General features: G+C 32.1%; 1 long non-coding RNA gene across 1 annotated transcript; it reads left to right on the top strand.

Annotated features, from left to right (window-relative positions):
- The first annotated feature begins 221 nt into the window (after positions 1–221).
- On the top strand, positions 222–14,507 carry LOC144366187 (uncharacterized). The gene is made up of 4 exons (XR_013425120.1): positions 222–333; positions 4,401–4,525; positions 5,230–5,333; positions 12,565–14,507. It is a non-coding gene; the product is annotated as an uncharacterized LOC144366187 (long non-coding RNA).
- Positions 14,508–22,262: the final 7,755 nt, after the last annotated feature.

Below are 22,262 nucleotides of genomic sequence, written 5' to 3'. Positions count from 1 at the left end.
ATTCTAGGGTAATTATTAAAATATTTTCTTTGGGTAGAAATCTCAAGACAATGATATCTACAAATCATTAATATGATTTGGTAAAATATAAAATTTGATCATTTTAAAAGTTGGTGATTTTTTAAATTAGAATTTGAAATTTTAAAAGTTCTACATGCTAAGGTGTCTGTGTTCCTCTATATTCTGGTGTACATATCTCAGCGTCTACTTCCTACTCTTTTAGATACTCTTAAACAAGAAGGGCTTTAGAAGTGGAAAACCTGGAATATCCACCAACCAGATAGCTCCCCACTAAATAGAAGAAAATGATTATGTACCTACTTCCAGGCTCAGGTAAACATAAACCTTGAGCTATGTTCCTAAAAGACATAGGGCATCTGGGGCTCCAAAAACACATTCTTCTTCACCTAGGAAGATAAGACAGGCTCAATGATCATAAATGGCACTCTTCAAATATATTGCCACTTGTGTATTTTCTCATTCATCTCTCTCTCTCTCTCTCTCTCTGCTCCTCTCTTATTTTTATAATTTCTCCCTTTGCCACCTCCATTTTTTCTTGACACCTGTATTTAATCACCACTAACAATCCTCTCTTATACTTAAGAAGCTTATCTTTTTCCCCTCTATTTTCCTTTCATGTTGCCTCAGTCTGTTTATCTTTTTAATGCCCTAAATAAGAAAGATTAAATAGTTAGCTATTACATTTCTACCATTAACATTTAATAACTACTACTGAGGTCTCAGTCAAGGGTTCCTTCTTGCAATAAAAACCCCTATATGTCAGAGACTACATACATGTCAGGAATCTTTGCGTAGAAAGTGGTAGGCCCAAAGAATATCATAAGAATTTTTATATTTTCAACTCAGAAGAAATGTTTGATCCCCGTTCTAACCTATCTAACGGTAATTTCTAGATTTTGAAGAAGTATACAATTATTCTTAGAAAAAAAAATATTTTAAAAAATAGTAGGTGATAAATTTCTGTTTATTAATTAAATTACCTTAGGAAAGTTCTTCAATTCAATAGGCATTTATTCAAATCTTTTTTTTTTTTTAATATCAGAGATTGAACCCAGGGGGCATTACCACTGAGCCATATTCCCAGCTCTTTCTATGTTGTTTTCTTAAAGACAAGGTCTCGCTGAGGGACTTGTTAATTTGCTGAGGCTGGCTTTGAACTCATAATCCTCCTGCCTTAAACTCCTGAACTCAGCCTCCTGAACTGCTGGAATTACAGGTGTATGCCGCCACACCAGGGCATTTACTCTAATCTTAATATTGGAATTTTAATTTATATTTTAAGTCATCATTCAATCACATATTTAAGCAATTTTCTACCCTTCCCAAAATTAGGTATAGGGTAATTTTTCTCATTATATAGTTTAGCAAGATCAGGTGCTTCCTTTAATTGATTCTTAGTCTGTTTTCAACATAACAAAGGGCGAGAAAGGCAAATAAAAAATAGAAGATACAGAGTTAGTAAGAAGAAGAGCCTATATAGTTATATAGCAGACATTTATCATTGCTCTCTTAATAAACTGCAGTAAGCCTATGTGGAGACATTATTAGTCTTCCTTTGTTTTGTCTCTACATTCAATTAGTAAATAAATTCCTCTTGCATCCATTCCAATTTTTCTATTCATTTACAGTTTTTCTGTAGTATCTTGTGATTCATATTCTCTCTCTCTTTCTCTCTCTCTCATACCAACCTATAAATAAGAGAAAATTCTCATCTCTCCAGTATATTTTCCCCAAATAAGACAGTTACAGCTCTAAAACAAAATATATTCTGTTCTCACATGCATTCTCTCTCTCTCTCTCTCTCTCTCTCTCTCTCTCTCTCTCTCTCTCTCTCACACACACACACACACACACACACATGCACACACACACAATTCAGTTACTAATAAATGCCTTACTTTGGTTTTCCATGTTTTCCACAAATTCTTTTATTTATGTTTTTTATAATTTTATTTTTAAAATTTCAAAATATTAAAACAAATTATACCAAATTATAAATATATAGAAAAGGTACAGAATGTTATGCTGCATACCTTCTACCAGATCTTGCTGTTCTTGCTTTGCCACCAAAGCATCCCTCTAATCAGTCCACCTTATTTTTTTGACCCATTTCAAAGTAAGTGCAGCTGTCAGTATGCTTCATTCCTAAAGTCTTCACATTAGTACAGTTACCTAGGAATTGTGGGTTTTTTTGATAAAGAAGTCATAAAAAACATGATTTCTAACTTAGCAAGGTCCTAAGTAATTTAGTGAGACCGTGCCTGAAAAAATAAAAAGAGCCGGAAATGTGGTTCAGTGTTGAGCACCCTTGGGTTCAATCCCGGATATCAAATTCTTGATTTATTTAGCAAATATCTTTGAGCACCACTATGTACTGGTCTTAAGTATGCAATAGTAAATGCATATAAATAGTCTTCACCTCTTTGGAGCTAATTTCTAGTAGGAGGATGGTAATTAATTTCACACAAAACATAGGAAGTTGTAATTATAAGTGCTGAAAAGAGCTGGTATATAGTGCACTAAGACCATCTATGAGAGTGATTATATACCTAGGAATATATATAATAAATATAATATATATGTATATATATGTATATATGAGTGATTATATACCTAGGAAAATCAGGGAACTCTTCTCTGAAAATATGATAATGGAGTTCAGGTGAGAAGAATTGATAGAAGCCAAGTAGATGAGAGGAGCAATTGTATTCTAAGCAGAGGAAACAGTGTTTGCCCTATCCCTTTGGCACAGTGACCTAAGGAAAAGACAATAACAGAAAGATATTCAACCACTATGGAATAGGTAGAGCAAGGGGAGCAGGATATAGAAGAAATGAAGTTGGAGAGGAAGGCAAGGGACAAATGTGTCAGCACTTTGAAAACCATGCTATGGATACTTGGTTAAGATTCCAAACAGCAGCAGTGAAGAATCCATTAGGAAACAATTGTAGATACACAGCCAAGACCAAGGTCTTGGTGGTAGTAATGAGAGAAAACCATGTGTATTCAGTAGGAAATAAAGTATCTTCAGGATTAAGAAAATAAAATTTGCAGAACTTAATATGTTAGCTATAGAATGTGGAATAGTGGGAAGGCTTAAGAATGATTCTTAGGAATCTGGCTAGTGCAACTGGATATAAAAGAGATTGTGCTCTGAAGAAGAAGGCATTTAAATTAGAACACATTTATGGAAAGATATCCTGTGTGTTGTAAATAACAGACTGAATTTGAGGTACCTTTGAGTCAAACAAGGAGATACAGTATGTTCACTATTAAACTAAGGAAAATTTCTAAGTTCTCACTACATTTCCAGATACACCATATTTTTATCACATAGAAATATGTGTTGTTGCTGATAATTACCATGAATCATGTTCTTTCCAAAAACTGACCAAATTCGTTTCATGATTCAGTTCTCTATGAATACAAAAATGGAAATGTTATGTTACACTTTATTCTGGCTGATACAAGACTTGGAGAATGTGTTTAAAAATTAATAATGTGCACTAGGCACGGTGATGCAAGTTAGCAAGGCCCTAAGTAATTCAGTGAGATCCTGTCTCTAAATAAAATATTTAAAAAGGCTACAGATGTGGCTTAATAGTAAAGTACCCTGGGTTCATTCCCAGTACCAAAATTTTTAAAAAATAATAATTAATTAATTACATGTAGCATGGTGGCACACACCTGTGATCCCAGCTGCTCCAGAGGATGAAGCAGGAGGAATGCAAGTTTGAGTCAGCCTCATCAATTTAGTGAGATCCTGTCTCAAAATAAAAAATAAAAAGTTTGGGGATATTGCTTAGTGGTAGAGAAACTCTGCATTCAATTCTCAATACCAGTAATAATAACAATAATCCTGTAGATATCCTCCACCAAAGAAATTTTTAATACAGCTTTATACATATATATTCAACACACACAGAACCCTACATACAGAAAGAATAGTAATTAGAAATGTCACTCTAGAAGGAATAGGAAAGACTAAGCAAATAACATAAACTGAGTCTTGAGAAACCAATGTCCATCAGATATGCTAGTGGATATGTGCATGATATCAGTTACATTATTTAGTTCAACTCATTCCTCTGACCCCAAACATTCATAGGCTAAAAACATGTCTTTCTTCTTATCTCACTGAATAGTCTTCAATTTCTTGACATCTTAGATATTCAAAGCACAGCAGAAGAAAGGGAAGCACAGGAATGCATTGAAAATTGAATGTAAATGGCCATATTTCCTTAGATTAAAAAAAGTCTCTTCATTGAAATGTTTAGCATTTTTCTTCTATATTATGATAGTTGAGAAATTGTAAGTGTAGTTTAAATTGACATCTTCTCCACTTATCCCATTGTGCTCTTTGTGAATCTTACACATAGGGAGCAAAGGAACTGAAAGGATCAGTCCAGGCATGGAGCAGCCCAACTGCAAACCTTGTACTCCCAAGGACAAAAGAATTTTAATCATTTTCTCAGCAGAAAAGTCTCTATTACATTCACCCAAGGTAAATATACTCCCCAATATATCCTATTTTAAAGAGATAAAGGCAAATTTAAGGAAAATAAAATAAGTGCTAATGTAAAAATGAGCCACGTATCAAAAAATCTTAAAGAAAAAAGGTTACTGGGAAAAAATACCTCTCAGAATTGAAAAAAAAAAGTTTTAGTGGATATTTAAAGCTTTGCTAAGACAACCAGGAACTGTTAACTAGGAAAAAGTCATGCTCTTTACAACATCATTAATAAAAGGATATAGATTAACTGTCAGAGAATCCCTTAAGACAAACTAAAACTCAGTTATTTTGCATCACTTCATAAATAATAACAGTTTTAGGATTATTTTCCCAAAAGGAGAAATAAACTTCCATCATTCAAATCAAATTATATCCTACTTAATTCAGGCACCGGGCTATGAAATTAATCATCATTTATATATACAAAATTGATTGACTCTTTCAAACCTTTTTGTTGTTGTTGTTTTTGCTAGTTTATTGCAGTTGGACTATTTTACCTAGGGGAAAAAAATCATAGGAAAAAGAACAGAGAAGGCAAATGAGTGGAATAATGGAGAAGAATTACTTAATAGTAAGATATTAAAGACTCCCAATCTTGGTATTTTAGTGATTAAACTCGATAATTTATCATACTTGGAACGCTTTTGAGACTCTCAGAAGTTAATATATAATAAATGTTTGTGTGTACATTGCAGGAAAAATGAGTAATTCACCAGAATTGGAAAGAATCCAATCAGCTTGGAAGACAATGCCACAGCCTGGAACAAATCATCAGTTTAAAAAGGCTTCACAATATAAGGTTAATATACAAGAGTCAATCACTTTCCTATGTACCAGCAGTGAACCATTAGAATTTGATACTTAAAAACAGAACAATATTCACATTTACAAAAAAAAAAAAAAAGTGAAATGCTTTGTTACAAATCTAACAAATATGCACAAGACTTATCTCAGGAAACCAACAACATTCTGATAAAAATATTTTAAGACAACTAAATAAACGGAGAGAGAGTATATGTGAACATATGGGAATAGTCGATATTGGTTTATGTGGATTCTTCTCAAGTTGTCATACAAAGTGCAATCCCAAAATCCCAGAAAGTTAGTTTATGAATATAATCAAAGTAATCTTAAAGTTTTCCTAGAAAGATAAAAGACTACTTTAGACAACACAATGTTAAAAACCAAAATAAAAATACTGACACTATATAACTTGAAGACTTACTAAAAAGCTACAGTAATTAATGCAGTGTGATATTGATAAAAGAAGTGCCACATAGGTCAGTGCAGTCACAGTAAAAGCCCAGACACATACTGACACAATTGGTTGGTCCTGAAAAATGAAAAAGACAATAACAGTGTGAAAAAAGGATAGTGCTAACAACAAATGTTCCTAGAAGAAGCGGGCATCCACATGCAAGGAAAAAATATAGATATGCAAATGTTGTGTCTTTGAACATTGACTCAGTATGGATCATAGACACACGTGTAAAATATAGAGTATAAAATTCCTGCAAGTGAACTTCAGAGGAAAAAAATCTAGATTTGGCTATGTCTTTTAAAACACATCACCAGAAGCATAAATGACAGAAATGATTTGCAAGTGGAAATTTATTAAAATAAAAATATTCTGCTCTGTGAAATACATATTAGGAAAATGAAAAGGCAAAAACCATAAGAAGATACTCACAAGCATATACTTGATAAAGATGTATATCTAAAATATATAGAAACAAACATCTTCAAACTCAACAAGAAAACAAAACAATTGATAAATGGGAAAATCTGAACAATCACCAACAAAGGAGATAGAAAAGGCAAATAAATACATGAAAAGAACCCCAATATATTATTACACAATTGAAAATGGAAACAATTACTAATATGAACCAACTAAAATGGCCAAAATAATAAACATTGACAACACAAAATACCCGTGTGAATGTGGTACAGGAGAACTCTCATTAATTGCTGGTAGGCATATAAAATAGTACAGCTATATTGGAAAACAATTTGGCAATTTTTTACAAAACTAAATATTCACCACCCAATAAGTAATCACACATCTTGGCATCTATCCAAATAAATCCAACATAATGTCTACACTAGTATCTGCAAACAAATATTTATGGCAACTTTACTATTAATTACCAGAATTTGGAAGCCATAAAATCTCCTTCAATAAGTAATTGAGTAAATAAACTGTATTGTTTCCTTATAATGGGATAATATTTCTCAAAAAGAAATGTTATCAAGTTACAAAGGACAGAAAATAATAATATTAGTTAAGTGAAAAGTAGTCAGTCTGAAAAGACTACATACTGTCTGATTAAAACAATATAGATATATGAATTTCTATAAAAGGCAAAACTACATAACAGTGGTTGCCAGGGGATCAGGATGAAGGAGGGAGGAGTGAGAAGACAGAGTACTGGCGTTTAAGTTAATTAAACAGTTCTGTATGGTACTCCAATGGTGCACATGTAACTGACATTACACATTTGTCAAGACCATAGTACTGAACAATAGAGTAAAATATGATATAAACAATGAACATTAGTTAATAATGTTAATGAATGTATCTTACTAATTCGAGAAACCATGTAGTAGGGGGGCAGTATGTGGAATCTCTGTACTTGCTCCTAAATTTTTCTGTAAACCTAAAATTGTTTTAAAAATTAAGTCTCAAAATTTTAAACTGACAGAATAAAGAGGAAAGAAAAATTGGAATAATATTTCCTATTACCTTATCTGTAAGTCTGACAGTAAAATAATACCATTCACTGCAAAAAGTCAATAAATATATGTTCACTAGCTTGATTTCAAAAGGGCACTCTAAAATTTAATATTAGTGACTAGTACTAAGTTTGAAGGTATAGGAGGAAGGAGGAAGATACCAATATGTGTGATTACTTTATTGGGTGGCTAATATTGGTGGAGGAGGGAGGAGGAAAAAAACACATCAATGTTTTTCTGTTTTTCTGTTTATAGAAATTAATCTTCAGAAAACTGTAGGCTTAAGAAAACATACCATATCTATGTGCATTATACATTATATTTTTGTTCCATTTATTATTTGGTGTAAAAAGTGTAGCTTATTATAGATACAGATATATGGGGTGTGTGTGTGTGTGTGTGTGTGTGTGTGTGTGTGTACATATTAAAAGCAATATCAAGTATATGCTTGATATTTTTCTTGGTATGTGGGTATCTATGTGTGATTTCTCTGATATTTCAGAGAATAAATACAAATATTTGTACTAGGGGTTAGTTTTAAATTAACTCTGATGACCTCTTGGCTGTACTAAGCCTAGTGTCTGGGAATGTTCCTGTTCAAGGGTGCAGGATACCAACCTGCTGTGGCAATGCCCTCTATGAGGAGGCTCTCTGATAGAGTCTTATCAAACTTGACCTTTATCTCAGGCACATAGTTCCTGGAATAGAGAAACTCTCCTGATGAACAGCCACAATTTCACCAGCCTCACTACTTCAGAAGCTGCCCAATTAACAGTAATTTTAAATAATGGACTTTCTTTCGAGCTACACAAAACTCCTAACATTGCACATTGCAACTGTAAATTGCAACTGCTGAAAAGTCACATAAATATTTCCATCCCTGTATTTTCTTGGTGCAAAGAATAATGCTTGCATAGTCTTTAACCTGATAATATGACATATACAAATAAAGATAACTGGCGTAACTCTTCATACCTGCTTCTCCATTAGAGAACAACGCTCCACCTGATTCCAGCTATTATATCTTCAAAAATATCTCTATAAGTTTGAGTCTTTATTTTTATAATCCCCCAGTTGCCCAGCACTGGAACTTGCTAGTTTGGCTGCACTGGTTGTGGCAAAAGATAATAAATTAAATTCAAATAAAAATGTGACATCAAGCCCACCACTCATAACATCTATGGTAGATGGGCTTACTCCTTGAATTTACAATTGTTACCAACATGAAATTCTGTTGTTTCTATTAAGAGGCCATATCTAAGCAATGTGATTCATAAAAGTTAAAAGTAAGAGACGAGTACCTTCCAAGCAAATGTATATTAAAGTAAAGAATATACTGCAATCTTAATATCAAAGCAGGAGGTATAGCTAATTTAGTTCAGAATGAGGATAACACTGTAATTTATATTCTCTATCAAATATTAAGATTTATGTTAAATAAGATAGAGTATTTTGGCACAGAAATAAACAACTATAGTAATTTAATATAATATATAACTTAGAAACAGATGTGTGCATCTATTAAAGTTTAATTCACAACTGGGCTGCTGCAAAAGTTTTCAGGAAAACAACTACATCTTCAGTAAATTTTTCTGAGACATTACAATCTGCATTGGAAAAAAAGAATAACTTTCAGAAGAAAGATATATTCAATTGTAAAAGGCGAACGCATAAGCTATATGAAGAAAATATAAATAAAGTACTGATAAAATTAGACTAGGAAAATGTATTCTTCCATAAAGGGAAAAGAGCTTACAATTCAAGTGAATTCAGAAATTTAACTCTATTCAAATGTAGACTTTCTATTCCCAAAAGTGTACCACAAACTAAAAGAAAACATTGGAATAATATATACCTATCTCAATATTTGTATTCAGGATAAAAAATAAAAAATCATAAACAACTAGGAAATAAAATAAACTTCACTTTTCTAAAATGAGGAAATGATTTCAACAGCATCTCATTTGCATTAGTATGAATGGCTAATAAGGATATTAAAAGGTGTTAAATTTATAAGTGGCCAAGGAAAGACACATTATGGTCAAAATGAGATACACATCCCATCTATTTTGGCCAAAATTTTAAAATCTGATGAAAAGTTTGAGGATGGAAGTTTTAAAAATGGCAATTATTCACTATTAATAGTAGTAAAAAATGTATATCACTTTAGAAAACAAGATTTTCTTAACTATCTTCATCTTTTTGTGTTCAGTATATAAATTGGAAAAAACTTAAAATCATTCTATGATTACATGTTGAAATGGAAGTTTTGTTGTAAAACAGTGGAACCTAAAACTTACATGCTGCATAATCTCAGAAACTATGATAAAAAATAATTTTAGCCAGTTTGTAGTTTCTTATTCCCCAGTGAACATATTTTTAATTATATCCATCCAAATCTGTTTCAGATGGAGGTCTATTCTCACATTTTCATATAATCCAATAAAGCACTGGCAGGTGGGGATAGAAAGATGTAAAAGTTGTTCATCTACTTAGAATGAATAAGTTCAGGAGCTCAATTGTATAGTATGGTGACCACGGTAAACAATAACCTTCTGCATGCTTGAAAATTGTTAAGAGGTAGATCTTGAATGTTATCAACACGTAAATACACAAATAACTATGTGGGGTGGCCAATACATTAAATAGCTTAATTGTGGTCATCATTTCACAATGTGCACACATATCAAAATAGACTACTGTACATCATAAAACAATTTTTACTTGCCAAATTAGAATGCAATAAAGATAGAAGAATTTAATAATTTATAGAAAGAAACCATGAATTATGATACATTTCTCTTAGGTAAGGAATGCTTACATCTGAATAGGCAGATGTATAAGTCAAAAAAAAATGAAATAGTATCTGGAAAATATATCTACACTTCTATGTTCATTGTACTATTATTCACAATCACCAAGATAACAAAACATCCTGTTAGTCAATAAAAGAATAAAAATTAAAAAGAAACACACACAGGAATGTTATTTGACCCTAAAAAGGAAGAAAATCTTGCCATTTGTAACAACATAGATGAAACTGAAGCATGTTATGCTGAGTAAAATAAGCCAGATTTGAAAAGACAAATACTGTGTGATCTCATTTATATAGTGAGAGCTAACCTAAAAAAGTTGACCTTATACCATTAGAATGTAGATTGGTTGCTTCCAGGGGGGAAATGGGGATATCTTGTTCAAAGAGTACAAACTTTCTGATATAAGATGAATTAATTCTGGGGATGTAATTTACACATGGTGACTACAGTTAATAATATTGCATTATTTACTTAAAACTTTGAGTAGATTGTGTGTTCTCAGCGTTTACACATACAATGACACAAGATAATTGCAATTATAATTGCAATACATTTGGTGATTGATTGTTTAATTTGCTTATGGTAATAGAGGGGGGCATATCAAATCATCAAATTGTACTTCAATTGTACATCAAATTGTTCTTCAATCTAACTGTACTTTGTCACTTAGATGCTTTAAATATTACTTTACAAAATGTTCTTGGAAGAAAATGAAAAATATCTTCTATTTTATAGAAATAGGAGGAAGCATCTAATGTTTTTGTCTATTTTTGCTTCCTAATCTTGCACACAGATCTGTTTTTTTCACAGTGATATTTACAATTAATTCAGCCAACCCATCAATTTTAAATTTGGATTTTAATGCTTTACTATTAATCTTATTTAGACATAACATAAGCTAAAACACAAATGGATTTCCAAAACTGTGCTGCTGAAAAGCTAGTATGATGAATATATTTTGAAGCAATGATGCACATAATGTTTACAGACAGATTTGGCTTTAAATCCTGGCTCAACATGTCCATATATGCAGAAGTGGAAGTTCATCTTTTTCTACCTTTTTATCCTTATCTGCAAAAGAGATGATAATCATACCTACCTGGTAGGATTGTCTTGAAGTTATATAAAGCACTGTAAACAGGTCTGATAGCACTCTAAGTGCTAGTTCTTACCATCAGCAATAAACTCATAAATCATATCTGAGACTGACTTTACATAATTTTAAATGTTCCCATCACAGATGACCTGTTTCTCAATTACTATAAAGGTCAATCAATTTTTAAAATTTAACTGATGGATGTAATAGGCAGATGCTATTACTAATAGTAATTAGTAACCCACATGGCCTTTGGATCAACAGCATTAAATCCATTTCTATATCAATGTTTCTAAGGTAAAGAAACAATGTGTTCTTTTAAAAGGATAGTTCAAGTAAACCTCATCTTACAACTCTGTCTATAAAAGTAGAATGTGAGCCATGAAAGTTCAGAAAGATTTATAATGTATCACAGCTCTAATAGCACCTTAAACTTTGGAATCTAATATTACAAAACACGTTACAGTTGTCTCTAATTTGGCTTGTGTGATCCTTGGGGAAAAGTTTGAAAGAAAAAACTCATTAAAAATTTCAAGAAGGGAGCAGTTTTGGTGGCACATGCCTGTAATCCCAGCAGCTCAGGAGACTGAGGTAGGAGCATCACAGGTTCAAAGACAGCCTCAGCAAAAGTTAGGTGCTAAGCAATTCAGTGAGACCCTGTCTCTAAATAAAATACAAAATAGGGATGAAGATGTGGCTCACTGGTTAAGTGCCTATGGATTCAATCCCTGGTGCCCACCTGCCCCCCTGCCCCAACAAATTTCAAGATGATGTTTTTCAAGGTGGTATTTTTCATCTTTGCATTTTCCTGGCACAAGCATAGTCTAGAATTTAAAGAACAATCCCTAATAAATATGATTTGATTCATTTCAAAATATTTTCCTGTACAATTTCTTTCCCAGTGTTCCAACTCAATGACTAGAATTACCATAATTAATGAATTTTGACTGAAGCAAATTACGAGTAGCTTCATGTAAAATTTTCACCACAACGATCATAAACTCTTTAATTGGTATTGATGTACTGAGTAACTATTCAACTAGTAATGGTCAAAGAAACAAAATACAGAAACTTGTGTTTTGCTGGGAATTAAACAAGGTAGATAATATTTTGACATAGCTAAGTACTATAAATGAAGATTGTTTTATACTAGGGAGAAAAAGAATGAATTGGTAGCAAAGAGATATTTAGTAGAGAATGAATATGGGGGTCATGGTTTGGGGAGGTAGGGCCAGGTGAAGTTAGAAACAGTGGGTTCTTTAAAGAACACTGAAAGAATGGTAAGTATGTGACCCCATAGTCCCACTGCTGGGCATATGTCCAAAACACACAAAATCAGTATGTCAAAGAGAAACTTATACTCTGCTTTTTTTTTTTTTCAGCACTATTCACAGTGGCTAAGAAATGAAAACAACCTAAGCACTGACCAGTTGATGAATAAATTAGGAAATATGGATATTTACATGAAGGAACATCATTTGACCATAAAAATGAATGCAATCCTGTGACTTGTGACAACATGGATGGAACTGCAGATCATTATGTTAAGTGAAATAAGTCAGACACTGAAAAGCAAGTACTGATTAGCATCACTCACATGTGGAATCTAAAAAAGCTGATCTCATACAAATTGAGAGTAGAATAGTGGTTAACAGAAGCTGGGGATGGTGGTGGGAGAGGGATATAGAATATTTGATTCATGGTTATTAAGTTTCAGTTAGACAAGAACAAGAAGCTCTAGGGAACTACAGATCATAGTCATTTATAGTGAGTATAAATAACAATTATGTGCTATGTATTTCAAAAAGCTAAAAAAAAATGATTTTAAAAGTTTTCACCCCAAAGTATTGATAAATAATTAGTAAGTACATTTAACCTGGTTTAATGTTAATCTGTTTAAAAGATACAAAATGTCAATATGCATCAACTATTACTTGATAATACATTAATATATATAACTATTGGTTTGTTTAAAATAAAAAGCAAAAATTTAAAAAAGAAAGAATAATAGGATTTAGATAAGCTTCACCCACTTGACATTTTGGCCTAGAATTAGTACTCTGCTCCTGATTTAGGATTCTGTGTGTTTTCAGGGAATATAAGAGAATCAGAATATTTAGCAGTGTTATATAAATCTCATGAAGAATGACATAAACAGTATGGATTACTATTCATAGATTTCTGGTCTCATAAAATCTGTTGACTGGATGTAGCACAATCAATGATTATAATTATATCGATTAGGACTGAAAAGAGAAAGTATTATTTATTGCAGCTATTCTCAAAACTGGCTTTACATTATAATCATGTGGGAACATCTATAATTTGCAAGTTCTAATTGCAATAACTTATTATGGGAAAGATACAACAATATTTCTTTAGTAAACTTTTATTAAACTATAAGGCACATATATCTGAATATATATGTTCATGAATAATAGGTACAAATATTGTTAATTTGAACAAAATAAATGCATCTATACAATGCCTAATAATCCTTTTAAACCAAAACTCATTAAAACTTTCTACCATGATCTTGTTTTCCTCTTTCCCCAATAGTAAACAGTATTCTGACTTTTTACACCATAATATATAGTCTTATACACTTTCAACTTTGTGAAAGAACCATGCACTATACACTCTTTATCATCAAGCGTTTTTGCTTAAAAAATGTTTATGAGATTTAGTACATTTTTAACAATACTTTGCCACATTATATGTCTTTGTGAATTATTCCACGACTCTTATCCATTGCACTTTGATGTATATTTGGGTGTTTTTCTTTCCAGGATTTTATATATAATATATGTTTGTACAATCTTTCACTGAACACATGTTTTAAATGTGTATAACTTGAAATTAAATTGCTTATATAATGTCAAAAAGATTTCCAAAGTATGAAAAAAATCTAGAACTTTGAATCTCCCAGTTTGGCATCATTGTCATAAAAATTGGACATAGAAAATAATTAAAATTTTATTGTTCTGTTTAGTTTATAGTGTAATATTACTGTACATTTAATTTTAACTTGTATTTCTAGAATGACTAATGAAGTTAGCATCTTTTCTTTTTCCTTGGCCATTAAATATCTTGTTTAATAAAGTACTTGTCTAAACACTCTATCTCAAATTATTTCTACTGAATTGTAGGAAATTTGTTGACAACTAAATATGAATTGTTTTTATTTAGTTAGATATTTTGTAGAGATTGTCTCCTACTCTAAGATGTGCCTTTTTCATTCAGGTGGAGGTGACTTTTTAATTAACAAAATATTTTTAATCCCAAACATCAGCTTTACTTTATGATCCAACCTTTCTTTGCAAAACTCAAATTCTTGATCTTAAGACATATTTTCTGATAGAGAATATTTATTGTTATTTCATGCAAATTAAGACCCAAAGTGCTTTTGAAATTGCTTTTAATGTGAGGTGATGGTTCAGACTCTTTTTAAAACTTTTCTCTGCATTTTTATACAAATGACCAAGAAATCTTGTTCGACAGACTATTCTTTCTTGTAGAGCCACTTTAATCACAAATCAGATAATTGTATTTGTGATAGTCTATATTTGGATAATCTGCTGTTATGACCAGTCAATATGTTAGCTTTTACTCAATTAATATCCTATCTTGTTTACTATAAGTACATACTAAATCACTATCTATAGTGTTTTTCCTCCAGCTTTAATCTTCAACCTTGCCTTAAATGTTCATATCAATCATAGAATCATCATGTTAATTATGACAAAAAAGTACTGAAGTATACTGAAAGTTTGATTAGAAATGTATTGGATTGATGGATTAATTTGAGAAGAATTGTCATTACTGGAATATTAAATCTTCCAAACTAAAAATATTAGAATTATGTGATTTATTCAATAAATTTCTTATTTTTCTTAATAAGTTTTAGATATAAACATCATTTGTATCAATCAGTTCCACTCTTGCTCAGTTTGTTCTTTGATTCAGCTTAAGATTTATTTTCTAATTATTTGTGCTAATACAAAAAATACAATTAATTTTCAAAGACTGGCATTGAATCCAGGAGCATGGTTAAATTTACCTATCAAATTTATTTATTTGTATTTTTACTGATTAAATTTTCTATATATTAATTTAAATATTTACTCATAATATTTTGTGAGTAATTACAGTCTTGCTTACTACTCTCCATTTTATACATTAGTTCCCTTTCTACTGTATATTAACTTTGCAGTATTTTCATGTAATACAGAATAGGAATGAACTTAATATACAATTGTTTAATTCTTAGACTCAGATAGTAACATTTACCCTAATACCCTTTACCAAATTAGGAAGTTTCTTTATGTTCCAAGTTTGCTAATTTTTTCTTTTTTTTATCATGAGTGGATTTTGATTTTATTCGAAACCTGTTGATATCATCATTTAATCTCACTGAATATATTAATGTGGAGAATCATATTGCTTGAATAAATAAATAAATTTCTGGAATAAATCAAATGCTACTATATTACCTTTATATATAAGACTATGCATTTTTAATGCTTTGGGAGGATTTTGCATTAAACTCACTAGAGATTTGTTCTAATTTTCTAATTACTTGAAATGCCTTTGTATTATAAGATTTATGCTTTTAAAAGTTTAACTCTAGAATCTATAGTGATGTCTCTCGTTCCTAAATTATTAATTGATAATTCATTTATATCTTAATGATCCTTGGGAAGGAGTATCAAATTTACTAGTGCAGAAATACTTCACAAGTGGTGGCAGAACTCCAGTGATCTATGGAACATATAGCATGAACTTGAGAGTTTAAAATTACTTTCATAACAGAGCTAAGATGTAATTTTAATTTTCACTGATTTAATTACATTCCCAGTGCTCTTATGTCTAAAAAGTAATAATGAGTAAGACATAAAATTATTTTTAATAAATATCAATCCTTGTGTACACATCTTTTAAAAGTTCTTTATAACAAATTGGGAAATACAAATAAAGCATTTTTACTGCATAACAAAATATAATGGATATCTCAAGAAAGGATTTCAGCATTTGTTTACCTTATCATTTGACCTAGCCAATTTTCTTAGAATAAGGGTGTATTTAATATTTTAAAAAATGACAGAGAAATAAGATCACTCAAACTTGGATATTTGGCAGATAATTTCATAAATGAAAGCAGTTACCCTTTAGTTTCAAAGAAAATATCTTATAGTACTTGTTGCTAATAATAAAATTTAAGCCTTCAATCAAAAAGTAGACTTTAGGAAAAGATTTTTACGTTATGAGCTTGATGGTTTCTCAGTACTATTAAATTTCAATCTGAATTAGTTACAAGATGAATGGAAATATTAGTGAATGTCATATATTATATTGAATAATGACATATCTCAGCATTTTTCAATTTCTTATGACTTGTTGAGCAAATATCTTCAATGTGACCAAGTAATGATATTATCAAATCATATAAATTTATTTAACACTTAAGATAGTTCAACAGATTTTATAGGGTAAGAAATATTCACTGGTAAAATTCCAAATTCTACTCATAAGAACCTACTGGTCCTAGTCAGTTTGGTGGCACATCACTAGTCCCAACTCCTCAGGAGAATGAGGTAGGATGATCCACATTTGAGCCTAGGAGTTCAAAGAAGTTCAGCTTCTGACAACAGAGTGAGACCCCATCTCAAAATAAATAAATAGATAGATAGATAAATTCTAAGTGTATGTATTTTTAAATGTGCTTTTCTCTCTCTTTGATTGCTTATTGTTTCCAATAACAGTAATTGCCAAAATAGCCCATGCTTATTAAATATGTACTATGAGTTAAAAACTATAAACTAGAAGTGCCATGCATAGTGCTTATCCTCAGAGATAAAAGAATAACTGAAGTGAAATGAAATGAAAGAATTAATAAGTAACAAATGAGTCAAAAGATGTGAGAAACCTCTGTGGGCTATTACATTTAATTAAAATGCTGTTGGTTAATCAGAATTGTGTAGTGGGTAGAATTTTAATGGGTACTGAGAAGAGGGACATGATCCAGAAAGAAGCAGAATATTTGGAAAATAGGGAGTCAATCAGTTTTCCTAAAAGAGAAGAACAATTTTAATGAATATTAGAGCAAAAACTTGAGGTACATAGATTAGAGTTAAGTCAGAAATGTTAACAAGTAAAGTTAAATACAGTTGATTTTGCGTTTAGGCATCAAAGATTTTTCTGTTGTGATGTATATGATCCACCTATTTGTAGGGGAAAAAAATGAGGGCAGAAAGATCATGGGCTATAATTATAGTTTGAAATCTGAAGATTCATACCTAAATGTGTTGGTAAAGTAAAAATTAAAAGTAGTTGACAGGTTTGAAAAATTTATTTAAAAGTTCATTTGGTCACAAGGAATTCTAGATAAGTATTAGGAAAGAAATAAGGGTGTCAGAATGTGAGACTGTAAAAATTAAGAGGATGATTTCTAAGAGAGCTATCCGAGCTTTGTGATGCTACCAGTTCCTACACAAAAATTTTAATACAAATTTAAACTCAGCACATAGCACTAGTTTGATGCCTGCATGAACAGTGCAGCTTCTATAGAAGATTTATTTTTTTTCTTTCCTTCCAATTTCTATCAGTGTCAATGTCATATTGATCTTCAGTGCCTGGGAAGTATCATTTAGGTTGTTGATGGTGTAGAGTTAAAAGGGAAGGCTGAGAAGTGCATATATCTCCTGGCCCTCTTGTCTTCAGCTAAAAAGTTAAAGTGTGTCATACTCTGTATGTGTGTTCTCTTTGTAGATAAAATTCAGTGAATGAGCTGAAAACAAAACAAAATCATCAATACAAAGGAAAACCAAACTCAAGGTGTTTTATGAAATATGACTCAGTGTCATATCCTGAAGAGGCTGGAGAATGCATGAAGTTATTTATTAAACATTAAAAACATTATTAAACATTTACTGAAGACCAGTGATGTGGCTGGTTCTCTGTGTGGATAGGCTTAAGAATGGCAGCAGACGCTTAAACCAAACTCCTACTACGTGAAGACATAGTGTTGATTATTGCATAAGTAATGCACTACTTAATTTCCATTGAAACTCTACAGATATTATTATTCTCATTTTATGTATAAAATAATATGTCTTAAACATTAAAGATCAGTCAAATGCCACAGAGTGGTGAAAGGAACAGATAATTTTAAAGTCATTCAACTGCCAAGGCAGCTCTTAAACATTATGCTATAATATCAACTAGAGTATTGAATCTACATTGAGAGAACGATGCTCCCATTTGGGAAGTCAAAAGGAAGAAGAGTTTATAAACACAAAATTGATCTTCTAAATAAAAATGATGCTTAATTATGATCTGATTTTGTGATGAAATTAAAACTCAAAATGGGCAGTAACAGAAAATAAGAGGGAATAAATGAGAATATGTATAGGTGTATTATTTACATAATAGATAATAATTAAAGCTATAGGGGAGAGTGAAACCTCCAAGATTTAAAAGTATATGTAAGGGCAGCAGGCTCCCCATGCCTGGCTGGCCTGCTCTGAACCTCCTCCACGAGACTGTACTTTAGCGCATGAGACCTGCACTTTGAGCCCCGAGACAGTTCCTCAGCAGTAAAGACGGCACCTTGTCCCACAAGGCAAACAAAGGCCTTAACTGTCCTGGAAGGTGAGGGAAGGCCTGATGAAGGATGAAACCATTAGTGACCCTCAGTCATTTGATGTGCCTTCTACCAAAGAGATAAAAGATTCAACAAGCTGCCATATTTTTCTGGACTCCTGCAATCCATTTTTCTCCTGTGGAATCACTAAGAACAAGAATTGCTCTGTCCATGAAACCCTATAAGCTACAGCTTACATCAGACAACTTGATGTAAATTTCAAGGGACAAGTCTCATGCTTTATGTGTCATCACAAGAGAGTTCACCAAAACACCTTATGCCTTAATCAGAGACATTCAAACTGGAAACCAGGAGGAGGAGCTGACAACTACATGCTGTGGACAGCTTTTCCCAAGATGTCAGAACAAGACTCCCTATCATAATGAGCCCCTTACCTCTCCATTTTTTCTTGCATTCCTTCCTCTTTTGCTTGTCAGAACAATGCTGTGGTTAGAATTTCAGAATCTGTGGGTAACTTGATGAAATGCTGGATGTGCAACTGCTGCTCAGATTGTACTCATGATCCCTTTATAACATACAGTCAGACTTTCAGACCTACTATTTTCACTCCTTAATGTAATTTAACCCATGCGTGGCATGCTAGATAATCTATTAGCTGAATGGAGAGAAATTTGTGCAGTTACTGACACTTTTTGTTGCAGCGGGATAAATGCTTTCGGTATTGTAGAGACACAGCTGCAAAAAATTGCAGACTACTTATGGTTAAATAAGTAGAGTCCTTACCTGGTTCATTCTTCCATCAATTTGATTTTAGCCGGTTTTGGTTCATGGGGACCCTGGACCATATTCCAATCTCTTGGTATTATCCTCCTGATAGTATTAAAGGTCATTTCCTGGTGTACTGTATTCTCTCAAAAGTTTTAAATGTTTGTATGCTGCCATCTGTTAAATGTCACTTGGTCTTTCTTTGGATGGATGGACAAAAAGAAATGTGACCATGAGGAACTGGAACCTGTGAATAATATGTTGAGACCAGAACCCAAAATCATGGTAGCCAAGAGTATTGTAGTGCCTTAACTTTTGATCACCCTAGTAAGAGCTTAAACAAGAGGGAGGAATTGTTAAATACAATGTATAGGACACTAAAAAAAAAAAAAAAAAATCTATGTCAGAGGAGGTAATATGGCCAAAAATTGAATGAAGAAATGTGATAGCAAAACGAAGCAGAGAGAGAACAAGGAAGAATCAAAAATATGATATTCTTCTGTAAAAGGTCAAGGAAAATGTTGATTGAAGACAAGTGAGAAAAGGAAAACCATGTTGCTTTCTGGTTATTTAATAATGAAAGTATTATGACAACATTTTAAAAGCATGGAGTGTTGTTTGAAACGTATACACACTGTCATCTAGTGCCTTGTGGATGAATAATAAAACAGATGTAAGAGGAATTATTAGAACTTATGATTAAGTCTTGACCTCAAATTAAGATAATAATATTAACATATTTTGGAAATAGAGTACAAATAATCATAGCAAATGGGACATATAACATAAAGAATAAGCCTATATTTTATGGTCATGCTTCCAGGGCTTAGAAGTTTTATTGTATAATGTATGAATTGTCCTGAAAGCAAATTTTATTCCTTTATATTTCTTGAATATCTGTTCTCTGTTTTAACTTCTGTCAGGGAAATTCTTATTTCTAGTGCAGTTATAGTAAAAGAAAAATACAAACTAACATATATCAAGTTAGATATATATTTTGAGTATTTTTCAAATGTTTGAATGTACGGCCCTTACAAATCCTTATCCAGTGGGCTGTTATTTTCCTTCTTCCATAGATGAAACAGATATAGAAATATTGCATGAATTATAAATTAGGTCACACATTTAATTAGTGATAGAAACATAATTTATAGCCCTACATGAAATTGTCCTACTAATGGAACAAGAAGATCTATCATGCAGTTGGAATAAGGAGTTAAAGAAAAAATCTGAATATCACAGTGTTCACATTACTTACTTACCAAAGCCATTGCAATATAGTTGCTTTTGATGTAAAATAATACTAAAGCAATGTTTATAACTGAATGAGGTGAGTACTTGCGGAGGGGTATAAAAACCAACATAGAAACAATACAAAATGATTGGAAATAGTTTTATAATACACTGAGTTTTTATGTAAAGAGCTAGACAATTTAAGTGCAATGTGACATGTCAGATGACTTCCTCATCAATGTGATGAGGAACCTATTTTAGCAAGTAGATCAGGCCAGGGAACATCATGGAGTGTCAAAATATTTGCTTCCATAAATTTCTCACAACTCTTCCAAACTGGTCTTCAGATCTCTAACCTAAGTCAATTCCAATTTCAACCTATCAAAATACAAGTTTAATTAATTCCTTTGTTAGATAGTCGGTTAATATAAAAAAAATATCTGAGAGAAATGAACTTAAAAGGAAGAAAGTGTAATTTTGGCTCACTGTTTTCAAGGTTTCAGTCCCCATGGCCAGTGACTGGCCTCATTGCTTCTGTACCTATAGCAAGGAAATACATCATGGCTGGACTGAACGGTGGAGGAAATGCTGATGGCATCCAGGAAGCAAAGAGGAAAGAAGAGGTCCATTTCCCACAGTCAGCTTAGAGGGCACACCGCCAGTGACCCTAAAACTTTCCACTAAGCCCCACTCCTTAAATATCCCACCACTTTCCAACAGTGCTAAGCTGAGGACCAACCCTTTAACACATGGGTCTTTGGGGGACTTGGCAGGTCCAAAAACTATAGCAGAGTTCATCAGTTATTTATTTATTGGGGGGTGGCCTCTTTTCACCTGCCCTGCCAGACACATTTCAAATTTGTAAGCATGAAATCTTCCTCTATTTGCATACCCTTCCTTTTTTAGCCTATGAGGAGAGTAATGGTTATTTTTCATGCCACAGTTTAAATTTCACTTATTAAATAACACTTTGATCAACTCCGCAAGGTATTTATCATATCCTCCCGAAATTTCTTAAAATACCTTGTGTTTGTATCTTAAGATTACTGTGGAGAATAAAATACAATAATGCATATGAAAGAACTTTGGGGAAAACATGTAGTGTATACATGTAAGCCAAAGTAAATCTCTTTGCCAATAATGAGACAGTATTTTTGCCCTGAACAGATAAGGCTGTAGCATTAATTCTGCTTGCAGAGGCAGTGCTGTACAAGGACCCTACACAAGATTCCAGCAGAGACCAGTACACTCTATCTATCAGCAGAGATTCTAGATCAGTGCTGTTCAGGAGAAGTACTAAGTGAGTCACCCATGGGAGTCATATAATTGAAGAAGCAAAAAGTAAAAATGAGATGTGATTATATGTGGTAATATATTATTTAGCCCACTTGACAAATTATCATTTTGACATGTAAAAAGTTTTGATAATATTTTACATTCTTCATTACACATGAAGTCTTTGAATTCTGGTATCATTGT

The sequence above is a fragment of the Ictidomys tridecemlineatus genome, chromosome 8 (genome assembly GCF_052094955.1).
Source record: "Ictidomys tridecemlineatus isolate mIctTri1 chromosome 8, mIctTri1.hap1, whole genome shotgun sequence".
In the NCBI taxonomy this organism is placed as follows: domain Eukaryota; kingdom Metazoa; phylum Chordata; class Mammalia; order Rodentia; family Sciuridae; genus Ictidomys; species Ictidomys tridecemlineatus.
Note: the sequence above shows the minus strand (reverse complement) of the source record. Positions and strands in the feature narration are given on the sequence as shown.